At 40.7% G+C, this 14,619-nt stretch overlaps 1 protein-coding gene across 6 annotated transcripts in view; it reads left to right on the forward strand.

Moving 5' to 3' along the window:
* Positions 1–14,619, forward strand: part of MAST4 (microtubule associated serine/threonine kinase family member 4) — a 589,801-nt gene that overhangs the window by 102,554 nt on the left and 472,628 nt on the right. The gene's annotated exons all lie outside the window — the stretch shown is intronic.

The following is a 14,619-nucleotide window of genomic DNA, read 5'->3' on the forward strand; positions in this document are numbered from 1 at the left end:
AATTAGGTCCCTTTTGTCAATTTTTGCTTTTGTCGCAATTGCTTTTGACGCTTTTGTCATGAAATCTTTGCCCGTGCCTATGTCCTGAATGGCATTGTCTAGATTTTCTTCTAGTGTTTTTATAGTTTTGCGTTTTATATTTAAGTTTTTAATCCATCTTGAGTTAATTGTCTAAGATATAAGGAAGGGGTTCAGTTTTAATTTTCTGCATATGGTTAGCCAGTTTTCCCAGCACCATTTTTAAGTAGGGAATCCTTTCCCCATTGCTTGTTTTTGTCAGGTTTGCCAAAGATCACATGGTTGTAGATGTGTGGTCTTGTTTCTGAGACCTCTATTCTGTTCCATTGGTCTGTGTGTCTGTTTTTGTACCAGTACTATGCTGTTTTGGTTACTGTCACCTTGTAGTATAGTTTGAAGTCAGGTAGCATGATGCCTCTGTCTTTGTTCTTTTTGCTTAGGATTGTCTTGGCTATATGGGCTCTTTTTTGGTTCCATATGAATTTTAAAGTAGTTTTTTTCTAATTATGTGAAGAATGTCAATGGTAGTTTAATGTGAATAGCATTGAATCTGTAAATTATTTTGGGCAGTATGGCCATTTTCATGATATTGATTCTCCCAAACCACAATGAGATACCGTCTCACGCTAGTCAGAATGGTGATTATTAAAAAGTCAAGAAACAACAGATGCTGGCAAGGCTGTGGAGAAATAGGAATGCTTTTACACTATTGGTGGGGATGTAAGTTAGTTCAACCATTGTGGAAGACAGTATGGCAATTCTTCGAAGACCTAGAACCAGAAATATCATTTGACCTAGCAATCCCATTATCAGTTATATACCCAAAGGAATATAAATCATTCTGTTATAAAGATACATGCACACATATGTTTATTGCAGTACTGTTCACAATACTAAAGACATGGAATCAACCCAAATGCCCATCAATGATAGAATGGATAAAGAAAATGTGGTACATATACATCATGGAATACTATGCAGCTATAAAAAGTAATGAGATCATGTTCTTTGCAAGGATGGAGGTGGAAACCATTATCCTCAGCAACTAACACAGGAACAGAAAACCAAACACTGCATGTTCTCACTTTATAAGTGAGAGCTGAACAATGAGAACGCATGGGGATAAGGAGGGGAAAAACACACACTGGGGTCTGTCACAGTGGGGAGTGGGAGGAGGGAGAGCACCAGGATAAATAGCTAAAGCATGCAGGGCTTAATACTTAGGTAATGGATTGATAGGTGCAGCAAACCACCATGGCACACATTTGCCCATGTAACAAACCTACATGTCCTCCACGTGTATCCCAGAACTTAAAAAAACAAACAAACAAACAAAAAAACTGTGCTCATTGAAGTACTTGTCTTTAGGCTTTAGCACCTCCTACAGGCTTTAGCATCAACCTCCTAGTCACACCCACTCATTCACTGATGTCATTCCTTCCTCCTTCACCTTCTACCCCTTTTCCTGAATACTTCTGTCATTCTCATAACTTGAGCATCAACATGATGGTCAAGTCAACATTCTGACCTCTCTGATGCTTGGCTTCCTCAGTCCAACTATGTTTTCTTCCCCCAACTTCAGCTGCACCCATGCATTCATGGCCATACTCTATGCTAGCAATTGGTTCTCAGAGTGTGGTGGGTCACCCACTGGATCCTTTCAAGAATCTGCAAGATTAAAATTGTTTTTATAATAATACCAAGACATCATCTGCATTCTTTTTTTTACTACATTTACATTTGCACTGATGGGCAAAAGTAATGGTGAGTAAAATTGCTAGCACTCTAGTGTCCAACAACAGTACTAGTAGTTATGGTATCCTTTTGTCACTCACTTGCAGTAAATATGACACTTTCACTTAATATCCTGATGAAGCAGTAAAAAAAAAAAAAACTCTTACTTTTATTGTATCTCAACCCTTGAGAGTACTTTTAAAAAATATTCTGTGTGATGAAATGGGAAGTATGCAGACAGCATTTCTGCACAATGAAATATAGTTGTCTCAAGGAAAAGCTCTTGTGCGATTGGTGGACAGACTATGGTTATCAGATGTAGACATTTGGCAGACATTTTCTTGAATGGAAAGAAGTCAGCTTCTCACTTCAAGGAAAACAACTGTATTTGTTGCCAGTGATTTCAAGTCTTCAAGTGAAAATTAGGATTTTGGAAAACTTATATCCGCTACCCTGAACTTGAGAGCTTCCCAATATTTAAAGACTTTTTTCATGTGTCTGTTTTTGGAACATCTGTATAACTTAGGGAACCAGTATTTTCCAAATGACTGATGTACGATGTTTCAAAACTATGCATGGATAAAAGATCCATTCAAAATGCAAGATAGACTAATACATTAATGATATGGAAAACAGAAAGTTCATTGATATGATTGCAAATTTTAATTACAAATAACCTGTAAGAAACTAGCAATTGTTGAGTTTTAGTGTAATGTTGAAGAATATCCACAATTACCTGAAAGTCTGTTACAATAGTCCTTACTTCTTGCAACCACATGTACCTATGCAAGGGCAAATTTTCTTCAGGCAGTTGAACCAAAATAAGATACCACAATAGATTGAGTGCAGAAGCAGATATGAGATTGCAGCTGTCTTTTAAGCTGGGCACACAAGAGATTTGCAAAAAGGTAAAAACAATGGCACTCTTTCACCATTTTTTAAATATAGTTATTTGTTCATAAGGATATTACTTTTGCTGACATGTAATAAATTTATTTTAAAATGAATTATTATTATTCTCTGGTGCTTGAATCAGGGTGAACTAATGTTTTTTAAATGTCTGCTTTAATTTCTAATATGGTAAATATCAACAGATATAATCACAAGAATTTATCATAGATATGACACCTAATAACACTTATGAGTACGATGGGGGCCCGAAACCAAAGTCTTCAGGAACGGTTGCTGTCCTAAGCTAAGTGAACACCCATAAACTACAGCACCTCCCAACTCGATTCCCAGCATTCCATGACCCAACCACTGCTTTCTATCCTTCCACTTGTGTGTGCTTCATTTCTCCTTGGGAACCTCTGCTTCAGTGGTTCTACTTGTTTCGCTATCCACCACCCATCTCGTGGCCTGGCTTCCCTCCTAACCCAGTTTAGAGTATGTAGTCTGGACTCCTGCAAAATCCCTTGCCTCTCCCTTGCCTGATGGACTGGGCTTAACACACCCCTGACTTTGTAAATCCAAGCACCCCCACTTTCAGTTGCCATAGCTGAGTATCCTGGAGACAGCTGAGTAATCAGTCTCACTGGTGTAACCTCAGCTCTGCTGTCCCATCTTACTCATTCTCATTCCCTCTTCTCTCCTTGTCTCAACCCTACTCTCAGCTGCCTTACCCACCGCTTTCCATCCATCCCCACTCCTGCCCCCTCCCTTCTTAGGCTACTGTGTCCCTATCTGTTCCTGACTCTCCTCTCCCCTCGATGGCTGCTTTTTCTCTATCTCTTTTACAGGTACCTCTTTCTCTGCCAAGTCTACAGAGGTTGGAGTAGTTCGAGGTTTTATCCTTGGCTCTCTTCTCCATCTAGACATTTGCTTTAAGTGATGCAGCTATCCAGCCCTCAACTCTAAATACCGCCTGTAAGGAGTGTCTCCTGTACCTCTGGCTCCAGCACTGTTCTGTCACAGGATCTCCATATTCATGGTCCATCTGTCTGCCTGGCCTCTCCACTTGGATATCTGCTGGGCATCTTAGTAAGCATAACAGAGCTTTTTCTCGCCATCTGATAAATGGCACCACCACATACCGTTAGACTCCCAAGATGTGAATTGTTCTTCATTCCCCTAGTATTCTTCACATCCTCCACACAAGTTCTGTGAGTTCTGTGGCCACTGCCTTTAAGCTCTTCCTCCATAGCCATAACCCTCTTGTGGGATACCCCTGTTCTCACTTGAACTCTTGGAGTTCCTTGGTCTCTCTGCTTCCACTTTTACCTCCCTATAGTCCAATCTCTGTCTGTCAGCTTTTATCTTGTTTAAAGTATAAACCAGTTTACATCATTTCTCTGCTTAAAATCTGATGACATCTTAGTACAACTAGGATACTAGTTTACCACCTCCAGGCCCTATGTGATCCAGTCCCCATCTTCCACTCTGACCCTCCCTCCAGCACAGTCTTCCCCAGCCACATTGGTCCTCCGTCTTCCTTGCTGGTATCCTGTACTCATCTCAGAGTCTTTGGGTTTGCTGTTATTTCTTCCTTAAATGTTCTCTTCCTTAGATCTTACAGTCACACCATCTTATCATTTAATTCTCAGTCAAATGTGATCTTTCTCAGAAGTTTACTGACTGCCCCAGCAGCACACACTCCCCCAAGCCCTGGAATTCTTTAGCACATTGCCCTATTTTATTTTTTCATCAGAGAACTGCAGGCCCTAAGGGGTGGAACTGTTTTTATTGATGTTCATCCATTTCACTTTGAGCAGACGTTCCAGAGGGATTTTTTCTTAGTCACCAATCCATTAATACCGTTTTTCTCATGGAACCAACCCAAATGCCCATCAATGATAGACTGGTTAAAGAAAATATGGTACATATACATCATGGAATACTATGCAGCCACGAAAAGGAATGAGATCACGTCCTTTGTAGAGTCATGGATGAAGCTGGAAACCATCATTCTCAGCAAACTAACACAAGAACAGAAAACCAAACACCACATGTTCTCACTCATAAGTGGGAGCTGAATGATGAGAACACATAGACACAGGGAGGGGAACAACACACACCAGGGCCTGTCGGTGGGGTGGGGGTGGGGCAAAGGGAGGGAGAACATCAGGATAAATAGCTAATGCATGTGGGGCTTAATATCTAGGTGACGGGTTGATGGGTGCAGCAAACCACCATGGCACACGTTTGCTTATGTAACAAACGTGCACGTTCTGCACATACATCCTGGAACTTAAACAAAACTCTTTGTCTCATAGTAGGTGTACAACACATTTTTCTTGCATGAATGAATCAGTTACTAACAATGCAGCTGTGATTGTGAAACTAGATGTATGATAGAAACTGCATGGTTGCTGTTACAGACATTTTTGGTGTTGACGGCAGCCCAGTGTCTTCTGCTCTGTGGCTTTGCCTCTATCTCCCTCCTCTCCTCCCTTGAGGCATAATAAGGGTTTTATGGCCAAAACAGAAACTGATAATTTTGTTTCCTCTGTTGGCAGCAAAGGGAATAATTAACTGTAGTTCGAAAAGCAGAATTACATTACCTTTGCATTTCTTAGCAAGGTGTTTTATAGAAATGATTCTATTATTTCATGATGGAAAATTGTGATGATTTATCACTCCATTGTAACCCCATACAAATTTTTGTTCTCTTTTTTTTTGTATTCAAAATATCTTTAATCTTGGTAAAAATCCTTTAAGCTTTACATTTTGATATGATATGCTTTAATGTTTTGAATTTTATATTAACCGTGTGTGTATGTGTGTGTGCGTGTGTGTGTGTGTGTGTGTGTTTCGAGATGGAGTCTCACTCTGTCGCCCAGGCTGGAGTGCAGTGGCGCAATCTTGGCTCACTGCAAGCTCTACCTCCCAGGTTCACGCCATTCTCCTGCCTCAGCCTCCCAAGTAGTTGGTACTACAGGCGCCCACCACCACGCCCAGCTAATTTTTTGTATTTTTTAGAAGAGACAGGGTTTCACCGTGTTAGCCAGGATGGTCTTGATCTCCTGACCTCATGATCCACCTGCCTCGGCCTCCCAAAGTGCTGGGATTACAGGTGTGAGCCACTGGGCCCGGCTGACTATGTTAACCTTGTTAGAACTTGTTAAAATTAGGTAGACTATCAGAATTTTATAAGCTACAAAGTCACACAGAAACAGAAAAACATTGCCTATTGGAAGCCTTTATTAATAGTTAAAACATTTGCTACTTTTAAAAAACTTCGCAATGCAATACTCCTGTGGACCATTTAACAGTTTAAACCATTTAAAAGTATGGCTTTTAGTCAGTTTTTCCCAAAGACTCTCCTGCGTGGATGTGTATCTTCTCCAAGTGACCTTTTGACTGAATATTCACCTGTTACGATATGATGCAAAACTGACTGGGCTGGGCGCGATGGCTCATGCCTGTAATCCCAGCACTTTGGGAGGCCAAGGCGGGTGGATCACCTGAGGTCAGGAGTTCGAGACCAGCCTGGCCAACATGGCAAAACCCCACCTCTACTAAAAATATGAAAACTAGCCAGGCTAGTGGTAGCGGGCACCTGTAATTCCAGCTAACTGGGAGGCTGAGGCACAAGAATTGCTTGAACCCAGAAGGCAGAGGTTGCAGTGAGCCGAGATCATGCCATTGCACTCCAGCCTGGTCAGCAGAGTGAGACTCCGTCTCTAAAACAAAACAAAACAAAACAAAACAAAAACAAAAAGCAACAGCTGACTCTGAGCGAGTCTGTTCTCTGTATGGAAATGAGGCTGTGAGATTAAAAAAAAAGTATATATATAGATACATCACTGTATTAGAACTATTGGATAACACATTCAAGTGTCCTTTTATTTGTATAAAATGGATTGCTTATGGCTCTTTAGATCTTTTAATATACTGAGATCATCTTGGGAATTATTTAAGACTGATTTGCAAATATGTTTTTAATCTTTTGTGTTGCGTTATAAGTTCTATTTACATTTCCTAATAAAGCACATTTATTAATCATGAATATAATCATTAATATAGTTGATTACAAAAATAATTGTTATCGTTACTATTTTATTGAAGTCATTACTAGTGCATTTTTGAACTTGTTTCAACAAATCATGATTAACTTAAGGTTTGCATTCTGGGAAGTGACCGAAACTTGAGTATTTCTCTTTATAGGTTGTATGACATGCAGTGATTCCCAAGACCTTTGAGATAAATCATACAACTTGCTTTTTAATGCATTTACTATAAATACATTTTCAGAGATTATGGAACTGCTACTCAATGTCTTATAGCACCCCACTGTGTTTTCTTTGTTGTTTTGCCTGGTTCTTTATAATTAGTAAGGTGTGTCCCCGTGTCTCTCCTCACAGAGAGGGATCTGTAGCTCTTATGTCTAATTTTCTGTTTCACTTCCTTGCTTATCTGTATTTCAAACCTAGATGTGTTTACCTGTCTAGTTTTTGTGGTACATTAGGCCTTAGTTTTCTGATGTAGCGCACTGAGTTTCGCAAGAGTTCAAAGCCATTACTATTTGAATTTGGATGCTTCTTTAGTTAAGTCTTCATTTCAAAGATTACTTTTTCTGTTTTCTGAACTTGGTTTTCTGTAAACACAACATAAATCATGGAAAAAGTAGTGCATTTGAAATAAAAAATAAGGTCAGGTCCTGATGCTGGAATTTCACTGCCTTGAGCGAATTGCTTAAGCTTTTTAAACCTTCATCTGTTCTTTATCAAATGGAAGTGGTGATCGTATCAACCTTATACAGGTTATAGGGTTTTTTTCTTTTTAAATGAAAATTCCCTATGAGAACTAGTTTTCACCTTTTAGAGAACTCTACTTTACCTAAAAACCTGAACTTTGCAAATTAAAACTTTAGAAAATTAAATTCACATACAGTTCAAAATATACTAGACTTTTCCATTCACTTTTGTCTCTGTTCTTATTACTGAAAAAATATTTTTCCCTGTGGACGTGTTTTGGGATATGATAGCTTTTGCTCAGATAATTGTGAGTCTTCAGTGAGTGCTACTCCCAGGAGGAGACTTCGAAGTTTCATGATAGAAAAAGTCTCTAATGTTGATTGACTCCTTGGCCCTTTCCTCTTTCTCCCATCAGGGACAGGAGCATTGGCTGCTGGGTCTCCTGGCCCAGGAGTGGGTAACTGCCTTATGGCAGAGCAGAGGATCCTCATCCCAGTGGTCCCTTGACTGCCATGGAGTTCACTCTTGTTTTTATTCACTTACTACCACCAAATATTTATTTAGAACTTTCTATGGGCAGGCTCCATTCCATGCTCTGAAGATAGTCTTTCCTCTTATGGAGCTGACATTAGGGGTAGAGGGAATGTGGAGATGGACAACACAGAAATAGTTACGTTGTGTCAGTGGTCCAGTGATGTGCTAAGATAAAAATAAAGCAGGGTAGGAGGGCCATGGATGGATGCTGTGCATGTATGTGGGGAGTGATATTTTAGATAAGTTGGTCAGGGAAGGCCTTTTAGTTAGGGTAACATTTGGGTAGAGGCCAGAATGAAATGAGACAGCCAACTTTTAAGGGAATCTGCAGCAGGAGGCTTCCAGGCAGAGAAGCAGCAAGTGCAAAGACCCTGAGGCAGGACTGTGTTTGAAGATAAAGAGGTGAGTGTGGCTGGAGCAGAACAGGCAAGAAAGGAAGGACAGGTTGACAGAGGAAATCAGAAAGTTACCAGAGACCTAATCAGGTAGGACCTTGAGGCCATTGTTAAGTCTTGGCCTTTTGTAATGAGTGAATGCAAAACCACTGGACAGTTTCAGTGTGAGGAGTAACATAATTCAACTTAAGGTTCTGAGAGGATCACTCTGGCTGCTGTGTTGAGAATAGACCACAGGAAAGTAGGTGGAAGCGGGGAGATCAGTGAAGATGCCCTTGTAGGAGTTCAGAAGGGGGATGACAATGGCTTTACAAGGAAGTGACCAGATGTGACTAGAACCTGGACCTATTTGAAGGGTGGGCCTATCAGGATTCGTTATGGATTAAATGCACATCCTTGTGGCTCCCTGACAAGGTGGCTGGCATAGCACTGCTAGTGCATTCTCCATCCTTCATGAGTGTGTTCCTCATGTGGGGAGGGGAGTGGGGGGAAGGAGGCTGTCAGCTTCTCAAGAATTCCTTTGGCACTTTGAGAAAGAAAGGCTTGATTCCGAGCAAACAGATTCAGGAAGAAAATGATGCTGACATGATAAGAGTTCTTAAGTTTTAAGCTTACTTTGTGCAGCATTTATGGCATAAGCAGTCTGAAAAATGATGCCTTTACCGAGTCATACAAAAACAATAATATTGACCATCTTATATGTATGCATGGATGATCATTGTCATAAAAATCACTTTACATTTTGAGTAATATCTAGGTTTATTAGTTGAATCAGTGGGAGTGTGGGGATGTAGGGATACGGAATGGGAGTAGCAAGATCAGCACTTTCTCTCCAGAGCCAGTGACCCAACTTCTGCAGGGTGAGCTCTACAGGGGTGCAGCAATGAATGAAGCAATGGAGTGTTGTTTTTTAACAGCTTTATTGGGATATACTTTATACACATAAGATGTGCTCATCTTGCCGGGTGCAGTGGCTCACGCCTGTAATCTCAGCACTTTGGGAGGCCGAGATGGGTGGATCACGAGGTCAGGAGATCGAGACCATCCTGGCTAACACGGTGAAACCCCGTCTCTACTAAAAATACAAAAAATTAGCCGGGCGTGGTGGCGGGCACCTGTAGTCCCAGCTACTCAGGAGGCTGAGGCAGGAGAATGGCATGAACCCGGGAGGTGGAGCTTGCAGTGAGTGGAGATTGCGCCACTGCACTCCAGCCTAGGCGACAGAGAAAAAGTCGTCAAAAAAAAAAAAAAAAAAAAAAAAAGATGTGCTCATCTTGTGTGTACCATTCAATGATTTTTAGTAAACATACAGAGTTGTTACCCTCATGCTCATTTACTGTCACTCCCTGTTCCCTCCAGAAGAGTGGTTTTGTTATTCTTAGGCATGTCCAAGGTTTGGAAATAGTCATTAAGCTAGTATACAGGAGATCAAATCAGGAGGAAAGAAGTATGTTTATCTGTGCTCCAGTTTGATCTGTTTAGGCAATCAGAAAATGTGAGCTGTCTTGGAAACACAAAGATCATAACATTTTGAGTCACAAACTTTTATAGGAATCTGAAGCATTAACACGTGTAGACACCACTACCTTGTCCATATTTTACATAAACTACAAGAGTGTTGTAGGTGGATGATGATGGTCAGTGTGTTTTTAGTGATTGCCAGGGTAGAGGAAGGCCAAATAGACCAGTTTTCATCAACATTATAATGTTCCTAGGTTAGTGTGTTCCAGAGTTTTATGATTAAGAAACACACTTCTTAAGTACCTGAGGTTTTTTTTCCCCTGTAACCATTTCCATCTCATTTTATTATACCACATCTATTTGGAGTGCTCAAATCACCCTTGCAGAAGTACGCATGGTTGGGTTGACTCATTTGTTCATCAGAAAAATAACTGTAGTGTATCAAATACGTACTAAGTGCCAAGTGTTCAACATCAGTTTCCTTATCTGTGAAAGGATAAGGATCCTGAGAACTACCTCATGGGTTGCGTATAAATCAGTTAATAAGTTACTCCTATCTATGTAACGTGCCTCAGTTTTGAGCTACAGGCTAGACTTGATTGACCATAGAGCTGCCGTTCCATCCTTCATCTCTGTTGAAAGCTCCTTTCTTCTGCATCTTTCCTATTGCTTGTTGCTCTGCTCTTCCACTCTTAAAAGCTTGCTGCTAATCACTGTTGTTCTTGCTCCCTCACTTTCCTCTTTCTTGTCTTTCGTGTATTCTTTTCATACGTAAGAATCTTGAGCTCGCTTCCCAGGAAGCAGTCAGGGAGAAGTTTCAGCTGTTTTAGAGGGCTAAGCAGTCCTAAAGGTGGAGTCACTGAACCCAGCATGAGAGTTTTGGTGCTTCCTGGCCTGGGATCAAGCTGTGAATGTTTGGTGCCCACCAAGTCACAGTAATTGTTGATCTACAGTCATCCATAGTTCCTCTGCTGACCTAGTTCTTGCACGGAAATTCATTCCAGAAATGTCCCGTAAGCCATCTCTAGAGAGCGGAAATTGAAGGATCAGGTTTCCTGCTTTTTATTTACATGTGGTAGTTTGGAATTCTGCTTGCACAAATTCACTTGAGATTATCTAAAGATTAAACTTACTGTGGTGCTGTCTGCATTTCCCTGTAGCCTCCTTTTTTCTGTTTCTAATGGGTATAGCATGAGCATGTTCAGAATGATAACACCAGAAACCTCACTGTAATTAAATACATGTGCTGCTTCAGTTCTAGAAAACTCTCAGGTGTGTTTCTAATCTCTGCTGTATATAGGGATTTTTTAAAAAAGATAAAAACAAAAGATATAAATGATAAAAGGAAATCTGAGCCAAATATGTAATTATACAGATGAATGTTGTGGTGTTATATTGGACAGCAGAGTCAAATCATGTTTCACAGGAACGGTTTCAGGTTCCCCCGAGTCTACTTTGACACCTCCATTTAAAATGCTGTGAAATGAAAACCTAGTTGACTGCAAAACTGCATTTTCAGAATGTATTTTTGTAGCCATATGCCTGGCACTTACCATTAACTATTATTTAAAAACGGAGCACTCAAAGCTTCATGATTTTTTAATCAGAAAATATGTTTCCCTGATTCCCTTACCATATATTCATTTTGCTGTAATAAAGGGTTAATCAGTCATGCAGCCAAAATTAATAAATTCAAAATTCTTTTGCATATCATGTGAATAGCTAGCATTTTTGAATACTTGCTATATGTTGGGCAGTGTTTGAAGGTTTTATGTATGTTATTTTGTGTCATTCTTTTTTTTTTTTTTGAGACGGAGTCTCGCTCTGTCGCCCAAGCTGGAGTGCGGTGGCCGGATCTCAGCTCACTGCAAGCTCCGCCTCCCGGGTTCACGCCATTCTTCTGCCTCAGCCTCCCGAGTAGCTGGGACTACAGGCGCCCGCCACCTCGCCCGGCTAGTTTTTTGTACTTTTAGTAGAGACGGGGTTTCACCGTGTTAGCCAGGATGGTCTCGATCTCCTGACCTTGTGATCCGCCGGCCTCGGCCTCCCAAAGTGCTGGGATTACAGGCTTGAGCCACCGTGCCCGGCCATTTTGTGTCATTCTTTAATACCTCTTGGAGGTAGGTACTGTTATTATCCCCAATATTTAGGTAGGGAATCAAGGCTTAGTAAGGCGAAGTAACTTTCCCATAGTTACACATGATGTAAATAACAATGTTGTATTCTAAGCCAGTGGCCTTAGCAGGTTCTGTATGCTGCTTTGCATCTTAAAATATACTCGGAAAAAGAATCGATTGTGGAGTTTTATTACTGTGAAGATTCCTAGGCTCTACTTTAAGTCACAAAATCTGGCCCCCCCGGATGATGCTAGTTAAGTTGATCCAGGGATATATCTTTGAGAAATATTGCCATACTGTCCCCCAAATATTTTTTATCCATCAACAGGACAAAGGACATTAGGGAAATGCAGAGACCTTAGATGAACGAATCCATGCATTTGATGATGGCTGTAATCCACACCAGGGGCAGAGAGGATTCAGTAATGTCACAAAATGAGTTGTAAGACAGAGCCAGGCCCCAAACTCACCATTATTCATAATGCCATATGAAATGGGAGGGCAACTTAAAATTTAAAATTAAATTCATGAGAAGAAGAGGCAGTATTTGAGCTTCATAAGACACATTATCCTATATGTTCTTTTAAGGAACATTTAGTACTTGTTATAATGAGTACTGTTCATAACTTCCTTTGGCTGAATGATATTCCACAAAAATGTAGAATTTTCCAAGAAAGTGTGTGTTCTGAGTAATGATGAAAGAAATAGTAATTTTTTTGTTAAAGTGATCAGGTAAAACCCTCAAACTAATGATTCATAAACATTCTTCATCTTCAGTTAGTCCATTTTATTCTCCATACGTGGCTGTTTTGAGTAGTTGCCATTATATGAAAAAGAGACTTAGTTCCCTGGTGTTGATCCAAAGATTGTGGCTTCGATTGACACATAGCTGTTGCAGAATTACTCATTGTTTATATTAAATATTTTGATTATAAGAAACTTTGTTTTTAGGCCTCATTAGAATGTTTAATAGTAAAATTTCTTCATACTCTCATGTATGTTAGAGTTCATAGTCAAGATGTATGTCAGATATGTAGTCAACAAACTATAGATGCCATGCTAGCCTTTCAGAGTTGCTGTAATTTCAACTTCTAGTTATACTCACAGGAACTTTGAAAGCTTTGTGGTGGTCTTGGAAATTCAGAGTGTGGGGTGCTGTCTTCTGTCCATTAACCTGCTTTCCTGCAGAGAGGCCCTCCCCGTGAAGAGAGCGCATCGTCTTAATAAGATTCCAGTAAGAGGCTCCTGAATGCCAGTCCCTCCTTGGGAGGTCCTGTCAACTAGCCAGTGATGTTGAAAGTGCTGGAAGATGTTGCCCTTTTGTGGACTGAAAATATGTCACAAACGGGCTTCCAGCTCACCATTCATTTGTTTCCAGCCATTGTTTCCAGCCAGGATTCTGGCACCTAGGTGCTGTGATAGTAGAGCCACAGCTGTGTGTTCCTCCTCCCTGGGTTGGGCTGCCATTCAGAGAAGAGGTCACTTGGTGGGTATACCAGTTTGCTAAATCTGCTGTAACAAAGTCCCACCAACAGGGGCCTTAAAAACAGAAATGAATTTTCTCACAGTTCTGGAGGCTGGAAGTTCAAGATCAAGGTGCCAGCAGGGTTGGTTTCATTATGAGTCCTTGCTTCTTGCTTGTGGTTGGCTCTCTTCTCTCTTTATCTTAACATATCCCTCTTTATCTTCCATGCCTGGCTGTCCTAATTTCCTCTTCTTATAAGAACACCTGTCATATTGGATTAGGTACTTAACCTAAATACCTCTCTAAAGATCCTATCTCCAAATACAGTGAATTCTGAAGTTCTGGGGGTTAGGACGTCAACATGATTTTGGGGTATGGTAGTGGGGGAGAGCAGAATGTAATTCAGCTAATAACAGTGGGAAAATGTAAGCTTATAGACTGATGGAAACCAAGGGCAGGGGTGTGTGCTGTGGTAATGAACAATGGCTTCTACACTCTGGAACCCCGGTTGATTTCTTTTGGTAGCATATGCTCAGGAGTGCTTTACGAAAGACTTACCATGAAGATGGAGCCTATATTACCATTGACGACAGTTACAGCTACCGTTTGAGTGCCTGTTTGTACCAGACTCTTTACACGTCAACCCTGATCCCCACAAGGACAGGACAAGGATGTTGCTGGTAGGTCCGTTTTAGAGAAGACTGAAATTCAAAATAATTAAATGACTTTTCTGAGTGTGCAACACCAACCTAGATTCAAACCCAGGTCTGCAAAGCTAGTCCTAGTTTCACTACACTGTGTGGCCTCTGTGTCTTGCTTACTTTTATTTGTGTAAAGAGTGCAGGACTTGGAGTTGGAAGACGAGGTTCATGCCTTAGCTTAACCATCAAAGTCTGACTACCTTGGGGCAAATTTAACTCTGTCTGAACTTTACTTTCTTAACGTGTCACATGGTATTGGTGATAATATCTCTATCACTGGAAGTAAAAGCATTACACAAGAGTGTGAACAAACCTCTCGTAAGCTCTAGGTCATGTTGAATTTTGTTGTTAAAGGAGCAGTTCATAATTATACAGAGAATCTGGTAGTGGAACCCATCATACCTAATAGACTCTGGGTGAGCCACTCTGAGCTTTATTTACCTTTTCTTTAAAAAGGAAAGTAGTACCTGGCATGTGGTAGCCCATGTAGACTGTTCTGACTTCCTCATCTGAATTGAGGTTGCTGTTGGTTTCTGGTTTTGTCTAAACTTAGCCTTC

The sequence above is a fragment of the Rhinopithecus bieti genome, unplaced genomic scaffold, assembly GCF_001698545.2.
Source record: "Rhinopithecus bieti isolate Rb0 unplaced genomic scaffold, ASM169854v2 scaffold_34958, whole genome shotgun sequence".
In the NCBI taxonomy this organism is placed as follows: Eukaryota; Metazoa; Chordata; class Mammalia; order Primates; family Cercopithecidae; genus Rhinopithecus; species Rhinopithecus bieti.